This window comes from Zeugodacus cucurbitae, chromosome 5 (genome assembly GCF_028554725.1).
Source record: "Zeugodacus cucurbitae isolate PBARC_wt_2022May chromosome 5, idZeuCucr1.2, whole genome shotgun sequence".
Classification (NCBI taxonomy): domain Eukaryota; kingdom Metazoa; phylum Arthropoda; class Insecta; order Diptera; family Tephritidae; genus Zeugodacus; species Zeugodacus cucurbitae.
The window spans coordinates 36992035-37006945 of record NC_071670.1 but is presented as its reverse complement, the minus strand read 5'-3'; the positions used below and the strand labels follow the sequence as shown (position 1 = coordinate 37006945).

The 14911-nt window shown below is 35.5% G+C and overlaps 1 protein-coding gene across 4 annotated transcripts in view; it reads left to right on the top strand.

Annotated features, from left to right (window-relative positions):
- LOC105218300 (neurobeachin) overlaps positions 1-14911 on the top strand; it is a 297208-nt gene that overhangs the window by 58614 nt on the left and 223683 nt on the right. The window lies entirely within an intron of this gene.

The following is a 14911-nucleotide window of genomic DNA, read 5'->3' as shown; positions in this document are numbered from 1 at the left end:
TGTGTGTGTGTGTTTGTTTGTTTGCTCGTTTGTCTCGCTTTTAGTTTACCCAAATATTTGCAAATATCTTAACTGCGTCATGCCGCACACATACACACACATACACACACATACACTCAAACAATTGCATATATTATTTACACCAACCAACATTTGCATGCGTGTGTGCGAAATTTTTGACACTTTCGCTGCAGTTAAATTTTGTTGGTTTGTGTGTGTGCTTTGTAGCTTTTAAGCTCAACGGCATTTGTTTGCATAAATATTTGTCTCGAAAGTCAATAGATCATATTGATTTTAAATGAGATTTTTCTGTATTATCTACATTCAAATGTTGATTTTTATTCGGCCGTAATAAATTTATCGCATGCGATTTTTTTATTAGTTTTCATAATACACTGTTTGTTGTTGATTTTATATGGTAATTGGAGCGGAAATCAATTCGAAAGTTAAATCATTTAGGCTTTTGTAAATAAATGGCAAACCTATGTCATTAAAAAGGTTAAACGGTTAAAAATATATTGAAGGAGAAGACTGACATATTTGTTTCTTTAAAGAAATTATAAAAATAATATTCAATAATAATGTTGCTGTTTTCAGATTTTTTATTGTGATTGTTCTGTCAAAAACCCATTCTCAAATAATTTTAAAGATTGCTGTCAATTAGGCTGTTTTTTTGTCAGATATAAGTCTAGTTCCGCTCCATAACATTGTACAACACTCGGCTGGGTATTAGACCAAATAAAACAAAGTGTTTCCGGGAGCTTGAGACATAAGTAAAAAGTGCATTCTCCGATTTACGAAGTTGTCCTCCAAAATCGAAATATTTGGTTTCGAAGTTCGATTTTGCCGTTTATGTAAAACTGACTGTTGTTGGAACGCATTCTGCATGTATCTTGTCCACGATGGCAGTATTGGTGAGAAGTGTTATTTTTGAGTTCGTCTTATCATCAAACATAAAACCACCTGTGTTCTCTGTATTTTAAATCACTTAATCTAATCGAAGTCTTCAGTTAAAATATTAAGGTTCAGCCTTCATTCCTACACTCTAAAATTTTGTATCTAAAACTAAAAATAATTTGTTCTTAAGAGTGATTCTAAATGATTTGCTTGATAGAACAATTTGAATAAAACAACCAATCAGCATTGGCAAAGCGTAATGGCTTACTATCCCTCAGTTCTAATTGGTAACCCATAGATCGGAGTCAATATTATATATTAGGGTCGATAGACATACTTCCTAAACTCTTCACTTGTTTTTTCGAAATGCTGAAAACTAAATGCTGACAGCATTTTCTTCATTTCTCCTTCTTCACACTTTTTGCTGTAATTGGCAGAACTCAGCTCCTTTGATGGTTGTTGAGTCTACAGTAGAACTATTATCAGAGCCTTTCCATTTACTTTGGCGCGACAATTTCAAAAACATGACTCTCAAAGTAACAGAAACGGAGCCCCTATAATACACTTATCAATACCAAAAGTGATATCTAGTGCTGTCATATAAAGTTTCACTGATCATCACTTCTGATTTCAAATTTAATATCCATTTTAAGGACCTCATATAATTTGCTCAATGGTCAAACTATTAACCTGTTTTCATTATAAATAATTGAGTAAACTAGTTGTGTTTTAAGTAGTATCCAAATTACTGATGAGTTTGATAATACGTTATTACTAAGTTGGAAAGAAAATAAAGGGCTTAAAATTCTCACGTCGAATATTAGTAATATTTTAAATTTAATCACATTCGGGAATTTAACATAAGATACATTAGGTATATATATATATTAAAAAACTGAAATGAGCCAATATAGTACAGGTGGATTTTGGATTATCATTAATAATGTTTGTTGAGGCTAAAGGTGAAAGAAACTTCAAGCCATACTCTCTTAATGCGAACAAATCGAGTAACGGGAATATATTACCCGTCGTAGAAATTCTCTAACATTATTTTATCCTTATAAATATATAATATTCTTAACTAAATACCCGGCAAAAATTCTTCACTGGATACCATGGATCTCTTAAATCTTAATAGACGTCAATTTCGTATACTGTATGATATCAGTTTCCTTCCGATCTCAGCTGACTTATTAACTATTAACAATTTTAATAAATCTTGGGCTATAAGCATAAATTTATCGATACTATCCTCTCATCACATCGAAAATCAAATACCTATCGTAACGTCAATTTAGATATTGGATTTGATAATAATGCTATCGATAGTGCTATCGGTCATCACAATTGTTCACAAGATGAAACTTTCTAAAATTCTCCTCAGGTTTATAATAAAATATGTAAATATGAACCCAATACCTTTAAATTTTTCTCGTTAAAAAGGGTATACTCAAATCGCTGTTCAAAACCGGTAACGCACAATCGATAAAAAGTAAAGCACACAATTAGGCGGCATATTTGCGAAAATGAATGTGGAAATATTGTACCCACTGCCGGCCGCCAAAAACCACTATAAGTTTATACGAAAATTACGAAGGTTCACATTCTGCGTGTAAATACACAATAATTACTCGGTAACGCTTAATACATTATCATTTACCGTAATCACTAGAAAGTAGCAAGCACACAAACACCCGAACAAAAAAGCGAACGGTAAATGAGGAAGGATGCACGAAAGTAGCTGCTACGAAGACCGCCGGTATAGCGCGGGAGGGCAAAAAAGTCGAAGCTGTTACAAGCTCATTTATCACCTGGACAAGCTTTGCTCTCAGCTATGCTGTTACATGACTTCGCGGACACTGCTACAGCAACGCCACGGCGATATTAAGTAATCGGGCTTTTCGCCTTTACTCTCTTTTCACTTTTTTTTGCTTTCTTTTTACTTTAAGTAAATTATAATAAATTACGTTAATGAGGCTTTAAGTGAAAAGTACTTTAGTGAAAAAGAGAATGAGAGAGAGAGAGAGCGATAGCGTGTGAGGAAAAATAACGGAAAATGGCTGAGACAGTGAGAAAGAGGGAGCGTAACTATATGCAGTGGCATCTTGAACAGATTGCGCCAATTGTGGCGTCGGGAATGTAGCTAAGCTTAATCCCTCCCGGCACGCTGTACGCCATGGCGCCTACACAATTTCGCTTCTACTGCGAAGTGATTCTTCGCACGTGGCCTTTGCTTGCACCGTTAAATGAGAAAGATGAACTGGTCCGTTGGCAGATGGATTTTCTTTTCGCTCGCCTTGTCGGTGTGGGCAGCACAAGGTGGTATTAAGTTTTATTGAGTAGCAAACGTGTTGTGTTTATCTTTTATGCGTAGCATGCATTTAGGCGCACAACATATGGGGGCGTTGCTTATCGCGAAATTGCTTCTTAATTGTATTATTAGTGTAATTTTTTCACTTTTGATGGCATTGAGGATAATAATATTTAGTATAGGAATATAAAGGTGTCTAGGGTATTCTCTCAGTAGTTGCCATTAAGATGGAACAGGAAAACGGTTTGGAGATAAAAAATGAAAATGTTATTTGTTCGAAAATTATTTCAAAATAATTGTGGTACAGAGGAGTTAAAACATTAGAAAAATTGGACATTTTTTGGAATAGTGTTGCCACTTTCTTTTGAATTAAAACTAAAAATATTAAAATATATATATATTAAATATAGGCCTCAAGAAAGCATTTCGGAAGATTTTCAAAAATATTATTTCAAAATAATTGTGGTACAGAGGTGTTAAAAACATAAGAAAAATTGGACATTTTTTGGAATAGAGTTGCCACTTACTTTTGAATTAAAACTAAAAATATTAAAATATATATATATTAAATATAGGCCTCAAGAAAGCATTTAGGAAGATTTTTAAAAATAATATTATTTCGATACATTTTAAAATAGTGTTGCCACCTACGAATAAAAGTCAAACGAATGGGAGATTATAAAATTTTATAAAACAACTGGCATTTAAATATTATTTTCATAAGTGTTCCAGGGGTCTTTAATTTATAAATATTTCAAAAAGAGTTGCCACCTATTCAAAATAAATAATACTGATCAAAACAATGCAAAATGCAGGTCAAGCATAAATAGATTAAGGAAGATACCATAAAAACTTCAATGAATTTTCGATTTGTTAACAGTTTGAAATAGAGTTGCCACACTCCGAAGGTTTTAAACAATATATGTAGAACTAGAAATATTATGCAAAAATAATAAGTGTTTAAGAAAGTATTTCGGATAGTTTTTAGAAAATGTTGGATTTAGCTGTATTTCGAAATAGTGTTGCCACCTACTAAAGAAAATGAAAACGAGAATAATATTAAAAAAATTATTGAAGCTTATGGCGTATAAGACAAAAAATATCATACTTTTCTCAAAAGTGTTTTTTTAATTTTTGATATAGAGTTGCCACCTATACGAAATAAAGAAAGTCAAACCGATAACGATTTAAAAAATTGCGTGAAACTAAAGACAAAGAGTATCATAAATTTTTCAAAACGTTTTGTTTTCTAAATATTTTGATATAAGGTTGCCACCTATTCGAAATAAAAAAATACTGATAAAAATATTAAAAAATGCTGTTAAAATATAAGGAGTTTAAATTGCAGTATTTTTTTTTTATTTTATACAATTTTCCAATATAGTTGCCACCTATCGAATGAATTATATAAAATAATTCAATTTAAGTAGCTCACTCTGCAAGTATCTAACATCACAGCAAAATATTTATTTTTTTCATTAAAGCAAAAACAAAAAAAAGTGCGTTTTAAGCGTTTTATTCCTCCCTGCATTACAAAGTGGCCACTTTGCACAACTTTGCACCATTTGTTCCCACGCGCGGCGTTTGATTGATGATGATGCATCACGTGTTGTGCTTGTGTGAGCGAAAAAAGAAATTAAAATATTGTGTGACACATCAAAGTTTGCGCTCACGTTCTGTAATATTGTCGCCTGTGCTCTATGTATTTTGTTATTGTATTTATTTTTTGACTTTTTGTACGCCACCAAATGCTGCTCGTCCTTGAATGTGAAAGCGAAATCTGTGATTGCTATCAAATGGCAATTTTTCATATTGATTTCATGTTTTCACTTACATACACCAAGTACACAAACAAAATTATATTTTTAGACGCGTGTAAGTGTGTTTGAGTGCATGTTTAACTTCCGTTACACATATTTCACTTATTCTATTCACAGCGATTGATTACACATTGTCATATCGATAATGGATGAGGTTTGCTCCCCACGCACTTTCAGCACTCTCAGCTGAAATACAAGTGCAGTGTTTGCTCAATAAATTGGTTACACTTCAATTTCTTTAACTTAACACTGAGATTGTTGGCACATACAGCCATACACTTCCTACTCTATATTGGTATGTGTGTAGTACATTCATTCATTTCCTTAGTAAATCACGTTGCTCCCCACTGCGGCGTTTTGATTGATTATGTGAAATAAATTGATTTATATTTTTATGTTTAATCGCTGTAGTTGACATAATTTCGAGCTATTGCTCATAGAATTTTGTTTATTTTTTTATCAAAATCATAGTTTGATTGACGTAGCAATTTAATATTTGAATATTGTGTTGATAGAAACTTGATTGCTATTTTTATATATTCGCTGGAATTTATGGTTAATTTATTTTTAATTTTCTACTATTAGCTCATCATATATTCCCATGAAGACCCTCCCGTCTACCTTCTCAGTGTCCATCAGCTCGATTTTTTTCTGCTTATCACTCAAATTTAATATGGCCAAAATCAAAGTTTGGTGGATCTGCTTAAAAAATTATAACCGAGTCTAATGCCCTCCGAATACTTAAACTTAATACTTAATTAAAGTCGAATATCGAAGAGAAGATATATTGGAAGGATCAAGAAGTGAGGTTAACAGACCTGTTGAATATGAAATAGAGGTATACATAGATGCCACTGACTCAGCACTGTTGTATAAATCAATAAAACTTAGCAAGGACACATACAACAGGCTATATCAATAGGGTACCAATTAGCTCCAAATTTAGTTGTATAAAAGATGACTAGGTTAGGTTGGGGCACGGGGTAGCCTCTACGATTGCAAAGGGTCACACTTAAATAGCTTCGACTATTCTTTGTGGTACCCAAATACTCTTAACGAATCGCAAGAACCTCAGCGTACGACAAAGCGGTTGGACTCTGTTTCAAAGTTCTTAAGTAGGCTTATGTCGACTTCAGTCACTTCACTGGGTTCGCCGAAGGTGTGCCTATCGATGTATTTTTACCTTAGTCTGGCGAATATTAGACATTGCAGAAGGAAGTGTTTGGATGACTCCTCTTCGACTTCCTCCAAGCAGCTTTGGCAGAGTCCGTCTGTCTTGATCCCTAATCTCACCGCATGTCTACCTATTGGATAAGAGACAGCAGTTCGAGGAACCGTTTTCGGTCCGTCGCAGACCAGAAAGACTTAGGAACTGCACAGATGCTGGTTGTTGTTCAGCGGCCTAGCGCAAATGGACCACGGATGTCCCACCCGCATCCACTCCAATGTCAGTGCTGCTAGGGTACCCTCCCTTGCAAGCTGGTTCGGTCTGCAGTTTCCAGTAAATTCGCGGAGATCGTAAACAAGTGGATTTGTAAAGTAGTTCGAAGTTACTAATAGAAATGTTGGATACTCCCTAAGACCTCTCAGTATGTATGTCTACTGTTGGTTTGATTACAGCCACCTCCACGTGAAAGACGCTGTAATGGTCCAAAGCAGTTCCTGTTCTCTGGATCCATATACCATGTCGTCAGAACGGCATTACTTACTTGAAGAATGATATCAGGAGGCTGTAGGAATTTCTATTGCTAGGAATTGCAAAAAAAAACTAAAATGTATAAAATACCCCCTTGAAATTTAATAGCACACTAGCTTCATAATGCCTTCACTCATATGCGTTACATGAGCCTCTACATGTATGTGGTTGCCAATTAATTAGTAAATCACAAAACTTATTAATTAAACTGAACAAAGTAAGCAATATAGCCGAGTATAAAGATAGCGTTGATGGCTTGAAAACTGAGATATCGCAGCTCAGCGCGGGCTTGCTATCAGCACACAAGCCATCTTAAGCAATCAGAGACACAGACACACACACACTAAACCCAACCAATCACTCACTGATTCGCTCACATCCTGGCTGCGGCTATAACATCTTATGTTGTTGTATTTATAATAGTTGTTGCTATTGTTTTGTGTCTTGTTTACTTCTAGCATTTTGGCTTGGTTATCATGTTGCATGTTGCCGATTGTGTTTGTTTCTGTTGCTGTTGTTTCGCTTTTACTTTTACTCATTCCCTACTCGTTGCTCGTTTGCGCAACACCATCACTGACAGCAATACCAACAACAAATGAAAACAGTGAAGTAGTATAGCAATAATAATAACAACATATAACCCAAGCAATTTAGACAAAGTAGACTCAAGAGAATATCCATCGCCTTCCTGCTTTCATCTACTCACTTCACTCTCTACTCACACTCCTCCGTTGTGCAGGATGCAACGCACGAGCTGCTCCATGGTGTTACGTTACTTTGGGAACAGACAACAACGAACACAACGGGCGTGTGTGTGCAGCAACAACACCACCAAATGACACAAAATCTCTGGCCGTCTGGTCCAGACGAGGAGGTGTTGAAAAATAAAGTCATATTTACTTGTATTACACACGTATTTTGGTGGATATAAAATAAGAATGGAAACTGAAGAGATTTAATGGCTCTGTCCATATGGAGTCCTTGGAGGATAGTTGCGCACTCGTTTATGTGAGTGTGTTGTTCGTTTGTGTTTCAGCAGAAAGCGTAATTGAAGCTTCTTGTTAAATATTTTGCTTGAACTTATTTAAGACAAACAGTTATGTCTTCTAGTTCCAGAGTGTGTGCGTTTGTGTGTGGATGAGTGTTTAGTGCGGTCACTTATGTGGAATGAGTTAGCAATTTATACTGTGTCGCTGCTTATGTTTCAATTCTCCAGTGTCTAAACATAACTGTACTTCTGCGAAGAGAAGTGTGCAGCTTGTCTTAGCTAAGCTACTGCCAGCTATGAAGTATCCTTGACGCCAGGATAAGTGAGTCTCGGAATTGTTTGGAGAATATTGAGATGTTTACAGCTACAAAAGGGAAGGCAATTAAACTTTACTATTTTAATGATAGTTATTAAAGACTAGCAAGCAAATTTAATACAAGTTTAATTAGTTTGATCGATTTTTCGAAAATATCGATAACTTTTATACAAATTATTTTTCTTTATTCAGAAATCGCGGACTATACTTTAAACGATAATTTGTAACTAATAAAAAAAAAATTGATATCGAAATTTATCGATAAACAACAGTTTTGTAATCGATATGTATCGATATTTTTTTAATATTTCGATAAGATTTTGTATTTTCTACATTGAAACGTATTTTTAATTGCAAAAGAAATCAAATTGAGTTATCGATAATCCATGAAATAATTTAAAAAAATCGATAAATAAAAATATCGATAAATATCGATTCTAAAAATGTTCGCATTTAAAGCCAATTATGAAACAAGTTTTGATTTATTACTGGTTAAAAGCACTTACGATGTCGGTTTATATCATAGAAAACCGAACTCTTCTACCTTTCGTGTTCGGATGATGTTCAACATATTCCATATTATATGAGGGGTCAACATATTCCCTTGTGTAGCTTCCAAAAATGCCAATTTTTATGTAGACTATTTCACCTTGAAATGAAGAACTAAGTCATAAAGAAAGATCTCGTGTTATCGTTGACATGAGATAACAATTTTGGAGAAGCTAGGAAGAAGGGTTTATACTAATATTACTTCAAATCGGTTCTATTCAGTAAGATATTAACACTTCACAACACTTTTAGTTGCTCAACTGAAATCCTAATATTGAGCGTCTTGATTTCGTCTCTTATCTAATAAACACTCTACTTAACTCCAACAAATTGGCTTATGCTCACACCTTCTCCAGAACAAATTGAAAGATGTAATTCTTTAATACAGAGGAAAAACTTGACAGACATCAAAATGCCAATTCTTAACCTCCCAACAGGCGTTTGATCGAAAACCGTGTAGCATCAAACCAACGAAATTCCAAGTTATATTCAAATGATTCATACACCATTGAGCACTCCAGGGAAATTTGTGTTCGCATGTACGAAACTCTTGTTACCCGTCGTAAGATAGACAAATAGACCGGAACACATTCACTCCAACCCAAGGCAACGCTACAAACGTGCTACAACCCTGGAATAACTATATCCACACACAATGAGCCGAGCCTGAAGATGAGTAGAAAGACACTGGCTCTAATGTACTCATGTGCATATATATTCTAGAGCAGCGGATGTGTGGTTGTTGCAGGCACATAGACGTCGGAGGTGAGATGTGTTGCCAGGAAACTAATAAACCGTAAAATAGCATTGAATAGCAACAGCCGGAGCACAATAGTGCCATAATCCATAGAAATGTCGTAGTCCAAGCATTGCAAATGCGGCATGACTCTACCTTGCTGGCACTGGAAGCGTCTGCAACGTTTGAGGAGGGGGAATTCTTACCTGTAGACAGGCAGCAAGATATGCAACTACCATTGCCACCAGCGCCATGCATGGAGACAAAGGATATAAAATATCCATTGAATTTCAATTTGATAGTAGTAACTGTAAAGGATATACCTGTAGTCAGTTCAATGTATGTTAGTGTGTGTTATATGCTATACAGAGGCGACTCCTGTTGATTCCGTGCGCTGGCCAAATGCTTTGCCGACGACTTTATTTAAAGCCAATTGAGGATACCGTACAGGCAAAATGTGTGGACAATAAGAGCGAAATCGAAATGAGATGACTACAGCTGTAGCAAAATGAAATGTCTGAGTGCCATATAGCGGTACAAAGCTACACATATATATATGTATGTATGTATGTGCTGCCAAGTGCTTACAATTTGAAGTTGCACAAAATTGGCTTAAAATGTATGACGCTTTCAAAGCAAGAGTTCTTAAGGCGATATAACGGAAGCCAAGATATGAGTTTCTGTGGCACACAATGTAACTTGTTTTCAGCAAAAGAAATTTGTGAATATACGAGGGCGGGTTGTATAGTATATGACTTTTAGTAGAATTGAAGAATTGTTCACAAAAAATGTGGTCGGTAGTTTAGTCACAAACCCTCGTTGGGTTCTGAGTAGAAATGTGAATTTTTGCTCAAATTTCTCATCTGCGATTTCATTTCATTCGGCAATAATGCTTAGGTCGTCTTCGAACGTTTTTTGTAATGCATTTAACGATTCTCTTCATCACCAAAACACAATCCAATGTATTTGAAACAACTTATTCGAGGTCATTCGGGGTCCGGATGATCTGTCCATTCTTAGCTGAGACAAATAGTTTTTTCGGTTAATAAACAGTAACAAATCGTTAAAACAAGCGCCGAAATAAGATTCCCACAAGGCTATTGTATCTTAGCGAAAGGACCACAGTGTTCAGTGGAGGCCAGTAATGTTACTGTTCAATATCGTAAGGAACTGAATGGCATAGTCTAGGAGCTCAGCTGTCCGCATGATATGTTTTGCTATAGGATCGTTTCTTGTTATATCTGTTGTACTGAGAAATCCATCTAGAATCAATATTTGATCTTCACGTACAATCAATTTTATAGTTACTAATTTGTTAAACTCTCCAATACTGGTTTAAGAGAACATCTTTCAGAGGTGGGGGAGTGTTACGGCTGAGTTCCCTCGATAAAATATTGTAGTAAATGTGTCTCTCTACTTGCAGATCGTAAGAGAGTAGAATAGGTTTCTTAAAGTCGGTTTTGAGAAATATAAAAAGGTCAAAGACCTCTTTTATTAACTGGCATTTGAGGGTAATATTCAGTGGTAATTCCGGAGTAGTTGCGTAAATAAAACTCTGTTAAACTGACTTTTCAAGCTGCCCTCGTACGAAGGGTATAGAAAGAGTGAAAAATAAACAAGTTAATGAAATTGCCACAAAAATACCGAATTGTGAGGCTAGAGAGAATTTATTTCAACAAAATTATTTTGTGTACTTGCAATAAGTTATTTTATTTTATGGAGCCGATAGAGTATACTACCCAATGTCATAATAAACCCATTGCATAAGCATGTTTCAAGATGTGCAGTCGTAATGCAAAGGGATGAGAAAGCGAGGTAGGAGTAGCAGAAAATATGAAAATATTCAATATCTTTTTGCAAGACTATTAAAGGACCTGAAAAAGAACTACCGCTGTTCTTATTGTAGACTGACATACAAATATACAATTATGATTATACATATCTACATAGACCCTATGCATATTACTTAGAAACACAAATCAGACATCACAAGCGACGCAATGCTTGTGAAAGTTCCATATTTGAAAAGAACTTCAATTTCTTCATCACACAGCAGAACTATGCAAGCACTAGGATATATGTATGTAAATATGTGCATAATATATGTTGTAGTTACATAAAATATTTAAACAGCAATCGCGCAACAACACAAACACCAACTTAAGTGTGGCAAAGTGGTAAGAAAACGTTGCTGCTGCTAAACCAAACTCACATGTGGTGAATTTAAGAACTGGCAGAGGGTTCAGAAATCCGTCGCAACGAAAGTAGAAAAGAGGGAGCATATTTTCCGAGAACAAATTTCTTTCAGTTAAAACATTACATAAGCGCAACATATCTTCCAAAAGTTAATGGTTTCGCCTATGCCAAGTGGTAGGCTGTTCTTCATACTATCCTTTGTGGGTGAATCACTATGCAAGTGCTTTCACGATGCAATCAAACTTTAATGACATAGAAACTGTATCAAAGAAATTGTTAGTGGAGTTAGTATCTTTGCGGTACTCTACATTTCTTGTCAGGTATTTTCTGCGCACCTGGATGTAGGGAACGTTTACTGGAATCAGTAATACTGGGCAAAATTTGTGTAAATTTTATTTGTATCCTATAATTAGTAACGGGTATGGAAGAACGAGCCTCTCGTTAAAAACGCGGGCCCAGGATAAGTTTAGCATTAAGGAATATTTTTTTGCCCTCACCACTGGTGCTTGAAAACTCGAGTATATTTTATTTATAATCAGGCTTCATACAAAATATAATAGTTGTACGGAGGAGGATATGAGGGATCCCTAATTTAAGGACCACATCGAACTGTATAGGTATATTACAATAAAGAAAAGAAGCCAATTATTTAGTGTAAAATTTGGTTCCAATTGATTTGGCAGGAAAGAAATGTGTAAGAGCCCACTGATTGTGCCATGTTCATCAATTTTTTTCTAAAGGGAATCTAAGCTTCTGAGGTTACGATCAACTCTGTACTGAACATATCGGAGTTCCAAACCATAATGTAAGAGGGCATCCAACAAGATTTTCAGATACTCAGTAACCTGAGTAGTAGACAGAGCTCTCAGTATACATTGAAGTTTATTTATTATACGATCGGTCCTGTAATCTCAATTAAGCTTATACTGGGTTCGAGAAACTTTACGTATAAGAGATACATATATACCGCCGTAGATCATATGAAAGAGACGGGTTTCTGGCTTCTGATTTATTTTTACCGTTAAGGTTACAAATAGCAGAAGAAATACGGCACTACTATATAACTTGTTGGGAGGGAAATTTATTATTTCAGAGAATCAGCTCCACCTTACCGTGCATAACTGATGTTAGACCTTATCATGCAATTTCATAAAAACATAAATAAATTAAAATCTTTAATCATTTTAAAATGTTGGCCATATTTCAACAGCGTGCAGACACGTGTAGGCAACGCCACAAGGTATAATCTTCACCTCAAAGCACAACCAGGACTATCTCTTATGTGTGTTGTGTGTGGAAAAAATGCACAAGCATATTAAAAAATGTATACCGTTTGAATAAAATATGAACACAAAGGAATTTTATTAAAACCACCCGCAATCTTTTGAGCTATTTCCACAGCACAGCTTAACCGCAAGACTTTGCAGAGTGCAGAAAAAAAATGTAGAGATAACAGTAAACTACAAAAGTAAAAGGAAATAACGGTGAAATTTAGAAAATGTTTGTGCGCATGAGGAGCCAACAAGCTAGGCAGCAGCGCAAAAGCGCAATAACGTAAACACAACTAATCGCCACAGTTGCCAGTATATAATCCACCCTCACAAATAGCGAACTAAACCGCGTTGCAACAACAACCATGTGAACTCACATTGTATATTATATTTATATACAACAAGTACATATGTATGTATGTATATGTATTAGGGGTGGAGTAGTTACTCTAAAGGTCGCTATTTAGCCGGAGGTGGCACCTCAGAGGCATTTGCTTTAAAAACTCTAGTTACTCGAATAAACTGTACTTCCCTATATGTAAATAAATAAGTTTTATGACAGTCAGTAGTTGGTTAGATCATTCCGAAGAGAAACTTCGTGTATCCATTTGAATGTCGAGCTTGGTTTCAACTAAGCCCACCCTAAAGGTGGGTCCCAATTAGATCTTGTTGTGTCTTTTAAAGAGATAATGAAATAACCGATCTTTTATAGGAGGTAGGGGAACTCTTTGCTTAATCTGACTTTTTGCCGATCTATAGAGGGCTGTTTGTAACTTGTATCAGAAATATATATTTGGTTTTCATATTCTTTAGCGATTCGAGAAAAATTCATATTTAAGATAACAATTCTGTTTCTACAACTATTACAGGGTTGCATAGGTCTATCCAACTCTCTGTTTCGCTTAACGGAATGAATTCATTTCCTGCGTTTGTTTTATTAGTCTTCTACTAAGTTTATCTCGCTAATCTGCTTGTTCTAGCATGAATCATGTGAAGGTATGGTATATTGTTAGATCTCTCCTTCAACAGGCTGGTTGCTTGTGGCATACAGGCACTTTTGGTTTCTTATATGGGGTTTGATTAATATTTTTTCACTTAACCAGACCATAGTATTGCCTGATTAGCGTTTCCTAGTACTCAGTGTAAGTCTTAAAACTAAACGAGTTAGATATAAGGTTATATATACCAAACTGATCAGGGTGACGAGTAAATTTCAAATCCGGATGTCTGTCTGTCCGTCCGCGCAAGCTGTAACTTGTGTAAAAATTGAGATATCTTAATGAAACTTGGAACACGTGTTCCTTGGCACCATAAGAAGGTGAAGTTCGAAGATGGGCGGAATCGGACGACTGCCACGCACACAAAATGGCGATAACCAAAAACACATAAAGAGCTATAACTACGCCATAAATAAAGTTATGAAAACAAAACTTGGAACATTAGGATCGCATTAGGGAGGGGCACATTGGAATGTACTTTTTTTTTTGGAAAAGTGGGCGTGACCCCGCCCCCAAATAGGTTTTTTGTATATATCTTGCAAACCAATAAAGCTATATAAACCAAACTTTCGTCAGTCGTTTCTTTTAGCCGTTTCCTTATACAGTCCGGATCGGATAATAACCACGCCCACCTCCCATACAAAAGTTAGGTTGAAAATGACTAAAAGTGCGTTAACTCACTAACGAGAAACGTCAGAAACACCAAATTTTACATAAGAAATGGCAGAAGGAAGCTGCACTGAGATTTTTTTACAAAATGGAAAATGGGCGTGGCGTCGCCCACTTATGGGTCAAAAACCATATCTCTAGAACTACTCGGCAGAATTCAATGAAATTCGGTATATAATATTTTCTTGACACCCTGATGACACTGGTGGAATATGGACGAAATCGGTTCACAACTACGCCTACTTCCCATATAACTCAATTTTGAATCTTTCTGATTCGTTCACTTTACAATGTATACATAAGGAACCGATAAAAATAGCGAAATAAAACTTTACAAAAATACTGTATTTGAGCTGTAACATCACTTGTGAAAAAATTGTCAAAATCGAACCATGACTTTTCAAGGCCCCTGATATCAAACATGAAGAACTCAAACTTAGTCTTTCCTCAATGGTTGATATCTG